Here is a 6,000-nt window from a genome sequence, read left to right on the forward strand (position 1 = left end):
AGAATTTATAGTTCTAAAAAATTTATATTTTGCAATAAGTTATCTAGACCATCTATTTTCAAGATTTTCAAGTGTTATTTGATGTGTTCGATCTGTACTTTTTTTTAAATTTAGAATTTTTACAAAGATAGATTTTCAAATCGCTTTCTATACTCGAACTATATCTTTTGAAAAATTTTAAGAAACACCTTACTGTAATATAAGGTGGGCACCTTATAACAAGCGTCACCCTTTAAATAGTAGTAATAAAAACCGTGATTAAAAGTAATTTTGCATTCAAACGAGCCCATAAGTGGGTGTGGCCGTCGTGGAAACCACCTATGCAGTGTTGATTTTAACATTGACAATCAGACTAACACATTAATACTTCACGTGTGAATATAAATCATCATCCTTGCCTATATATATATATATATATATATATATATATATATATATATATATATATATATATATATATATATATATATATATATATCATAGTCCAACATTTTCATAAGGAAAAAGTTTATATAAAGCCGAGGTTCTAAACAACGAAATTAAAGCCCACCTAAAAAATTTTACTAGAAGATGTTGTTTTGATACTCAAATTGATCATCTCGACATCACGATCCATGGACATGAGAAAAAAATGGACTTCAAGTTTTTGAAATAGTGTATCTTGTCATGTATTGTTGGACCATCAATTTTTCAGATTTTGAAGTTTTATTAAATCTGCTTGATCTACACTCTTTTTGAAAGTTTAAATTTTATAATTAAAAATGACAATATATTTTAAAGCTATCACAAAGTTTTCCAATATTGAAATCATATCTCTCAACACTATTTGAAGGTGCACTTTACTTTGATCGTATTGAGTCTCGGCTCTATTCAAACCGCACCCTTTTTCATAATCAGAAGAGATTTGTTGGTCCCATACTAATAATAATAATAATAATAATAATAATAATAATAATAATAATAATAATAATAATAATAATAATAATAATAATAATAATAATAATAATAATAATAATAATAATAATAATAATAGTAATAATAGTAATAATCAATGGTTTAAAAAACGGATCGGTGACCCGGATCGGGCTTCTAAAAAACCGATCCGGATCGGTGAATCGGCGATCCGGATCGGGAATCGGGTGAATCGGTCAGAATAAAGCTTAAAAAAAATTCGAAAAAATTATTAAAATTCATTATAAATATTGTTTTTTAGGAATTCAATAAAAAATGAGGGTACTCCATTAAGAATTTTCATGTTTTTGAATGAATATGCGAATATTGATATGTTCTTTACCTGCATGAACCGCCATTCAGCATTTAATTTACAGTATTTCGTGCTCATCCCTACACTGTTGCTGTTGGGACTCGATATGTGAATAATATGGCTGGGATAGGGTGGCTTCAGAATCATCATCTCTCTCGTTTTCTCTTTGAATAATATGGATTAAAAAAAAAATAACAAATTTTCAAAAAAATCGATCATGGATTAAAAAAAAAATCACAAATTTTCAAAAAATTCTATCATGGATTACAAAAAAAAATTCGATCATGGATTACAAAAAAAAAATCACAAATTTTCAAAAAATTCAATCATGGATTACATAAAATTCGATCATGGATTACATAAAATTCGATCATGGATTACAAAAAAAACAAACAAAAAAAAACAAAAAATTCAATCGTGGATTACAAAAAAAGAAAAAAACAGTTCGATCATGGATTACAAAAAATTCAATCATGGATTACAAAAAACTCTATCATGGGTTACAAAAAAAGCAAAAAACAAAAAATTCAATCATGGATTACAAAAAAAAAACAAACATTTCGATCATGGATTACAAAAAAAAAACAAACATTTCGATCATGTATTACAAAACATTCGATCATGGATTACAAAAAATTCTATCATGGGTTACAAAAAAAAAAAAAAAAACAAAAAAATCGATCATGGATTACAAGAAAAGAAAACAAACATTTCGATCATGGATTACAAAAAATTCTATTATGGGTTACAAAAAACCAAAAAATTCGATCATTGATTACAAAAAAAAAAAACAATTCGATCATGGATTACAAAAAAATCGATCAAGTATTACAAAAAAATCTATCATGGATTACAAACAAACAAAAAAAAAAAAAAAAAATCCTTACGGACTCGCCGATTCACTGTTCGGACTCGCCGATTCCGTACAGTGAATCGGCGATTCACTGTACAGAATGGTCCGGTTCTCTCTAGAACCGGACGATTTCCGATTTTTAGTCGATCCGGTCCCATTTTCACGATTTTCGAGTCGAACCGGGCGAGTCCGGTTCGACTCGGCGTTTTTTAAAACGTTGGTAATAATAGTAATAATAATACTAATAATAATAGTACTAATAATAGTACTAATAATAGTACTAATAGTAATAATAATACTAATAATAGTACTAATAATAGTAGTAATAATAGTAATAATAGTAATAATAGTAATAATAGTAATAATAATAGTAATAATAGTAATAATAGTAATAATAATAGTAATAATACTAATAATAATAATAATAATAATAATAATAATAATAATAATAATAATAATAATAATAATAATAATAATAATAATAATAATAATAATAATAAACATTTGAATCTCGGAATTTACTAACTTTGAATCTCGGAATTTACGTACTTTGAATTGATTAGTTGGAGTGTCGGTTTCATTAATTCAAATTAGTATGACTTCTAGAATAGAGCATGAAATAGGATGTATCCCACCAATCCCATCGAAGATTCAATCACAAACTTCTTGAAATATGTTGCAAAAATTACCAAATTTTTTATTGAGAAACCGGAAAAAGTGGGTCGTTTTGGTAAGTTAGCCTCACTTGAGAGACCTAATCAAATGACAAAGTACCCCATCTTGGTCTATGGAACAAGAGTTTGTAGTGAAAAAATGTGCTCCTAACCCTGAACAATCTCAAGTATTTTTGTCCCTGGACAATTCTATGTCGCTAAACCTGAACAACAAGATGTATATTCATCATCTAGGGCCTCATAAATGGGGCTAAATTGCCAACACACTAAGGTTGGCAACGTGTCGGGCCAGCCTTGGCCTGGGGCCCGACCCTTCCCTTATCCCATGCGTGATCTTGGCCCTATTAGCTCAGTATCTGGGCCAAAAACATATATATATATATATATATATATATATATATATATATATATATATATATATATATATATATATATATATATATATATATATATATATATATATCAAAGAGGATGGAGCTAAGCCAGAACTGGCCCTAGCTTAGGCTTTAGGTCACAGTTCGTGGCCCAAGTCCTACCTTTTTAAGGCCAAGCTGACCGGGCCACCCGGCCCATTGTCAGCCCTACAAGACATCTCTGCTTATATAGGGTTCCCAATTCTCAATGTGAACAATTAGGTCATTTCTTGCTAGATTTTTTTTAATATGTACCCTTTTGAAACAAAACTCAAGAAGCAACAAACTCAATGTTAAATATAATGATTTGGCGCTTATAATTATTTTTTGAAATAATTTGACTTCTACTTGATGTTTTCCCTTTTTAGTTGATAGATCTTGAGAGAGATATCCTACCAAATATACCTAAAGGTACGCGAGACCAAATTGATATCATTCCTTTTAACCCATCTAAATCATGTGGGCGGTTGGAAGGATGCACAAATTTCGAATATAAGTTTTAATTAAAAATAACAAAAAGGTATTTTAATAAAAATAACCAAAATACCTCTAATATATTTTGGTCGATATTTTTGTTCAAAGTATTATTATTTTTATTTAATTCTCATTTAAAAAAAGTTAAAAAAACCAAATTTTAAATAAATATGATTTTTCAATTAAAACTAAAAAATAAAATTAAGTTTTGGCCCTTGGATGAGGCTATATTCAATGTGAACCACTAAAAATTGATTGCCTATCTTTTAGCTATCCACAGCATATGGACACAATACCAACCATTTTTTCCTAATGAATTTCATACATTCATATAATTTGTCATTCAAAGATTGACATTATAGGGGAGATGACTCTATCGTAAGTGACATTTTTATTAAAATATCATGATTAGTATATGCTTTGATTGTACAATTCTATATTTACTTTCACATTGGAAAGCATATGATCGAAAAGATAAAGTTTGTCCCTCATACACATGAAACACAAGAAAGAAAATACAAATCAAAAGGGACAACAAAGAACACCAAAAGGAGATAAAGTTAAGGGCTTGTAATTTCCACCTGCTACTCTTTTTAATTTGGAAAAATATATTGTATGGTGGGGACCACGCAATTCTGCATTTGCATCCCCTGACTCACCAAACATCATATTAAAGATGGATTGCAAACACAAAGGACTGAAACGGTGAAGAGTTTTTCCTCAAAAACAAAAAAAAGTCATTTCCAATCAAAGGATGATAACTTCTCAGCACGTGCATCGAGAGGCAAATATGATATAAAGGAGTGGAGATGGACGATATTATGATTTCGGAGAACTTATTTATGGGATTCTCTTTGTTCGCTTCTTTTCTTCTCTTCTCTTCTCTTTCCACATTGTACGTGTATATATATTTTTATTAATGAAGTAATTATACTATTGTCAACAAAAAAAAATTTATTATCTTTACATTGTGATAATCCTCGAATTGGAGATTATGTATACCTTAAATATTGGATTTAAAAACCATCTAAACAATGGATAATGGAGAGTGGACGAACACCTACATGACTACATATAAGTCGGCCTACTCACATTAACCGCGTTCTTTTTAATTTGATTGAACCAGTGATTAAAAAAACACCGAATTCAACCGGACTCGCCCGGTTCGATTTGGGAATCGGTACTGGACGTGTCGAATCGATCAAAAAACACGGAATCGCCCGGTTCTAGAGAGAACCAGGCGATTCTGTACAGTGACTCGCCGATTCACTGTACGAAATCGGCGAGTCCTGTGAAGAACACGAGTTGCACAGTATTTTTCACGGGATTCTTCAAAATTTGTCATTTTTTTATCATTTTTGTTTGTTTTTTTGCCCTGTGATCGAATATGCAGGCTTTATGCAGATTTTTTCAGCCTTTTCATGGATTAAATGGTGGAGAAATTTCGTTTTTTTTTATCATGGAAGTTGGGTTCTAGGGTTTCCGCCTTTCCTTGTGTTTCATGCCAAACATGGCATGAATCTGTGAATATTTATAGGCATTTTGATCATAAAGTTGTTCATCAAAACATTCTGTTATGAATTTGTGATAATTGTTGAGAAAAACGGAGTAATTTGGAGATTGAAGGCTCGGGTTCACGAAACCAGATAAGAACTTTGGGTTTTTTTTTTTTCCGCCATATAATCAATTTCACTGCATATTTTGAAAATAATGAGTTACATTTGTAGGGTTTTTAATTGTTATTATGTCTTTTGTCATTTAACATATTCAATTTTGTTTAATTTGCTCAATTACAACATGATTTTTTAGATGAACACAGTGTGATGTCTATGGAAAAAAAGTTTTGCGTTTTTTTTTTTTTTTTTTTTTTTTTTTTCCGCCTTTTGATTTTTTGTTCATGATATATTACAATTAATGTGTTAGATTTCTAGGGTTTTTAATCGTTATAGTCTTGTTTACAATCAGATGTACTCAATTTGATCTAATTTATTCAATTTGAGCTTCATTTTTTAGATTCAATGACTGTCGTCTGTGAAGAACTGCGTTTTTTGTTTTCTTGCTCATTTTAATCGATTTGATTTGATTTATAGATGATAATGTATTCAAAATTTAGGGTTTTGATTCCTTATATTGTTGTTTATCAGAAAATGTACTCAATTGGATGTTATTTATTTGCTTGGAGGTGGAATTTTTAGTTAAAATGGCTGATGTAAGATGGCCCTGTGAAGAACATTTTTTTTTTTTTTTTTTTTTTTTTGTAATCCATTTTCGAATTTTTTTTTTTTTTGTAATCCATGATCGAATTGTTTTTCTGTTGTTTTT

This window comes from Amborella trichopoda, chromosome 13, assembly GCF_054954075.1.
Source record: "Amborella trichopoda isolate Santa Cruz 75 chromosome 13, AtrichopodaSantaCruz75HAP2 v2.0, whole genome shotgun sequence".
In the NCBI taxonomy this organism is placed as follows: Eukaryota; Viridiplantae; Streptophyta; class Magnoliopsida; order Amborellales; family Amborellaceae; genus Amborella; species Amborella trichopoda.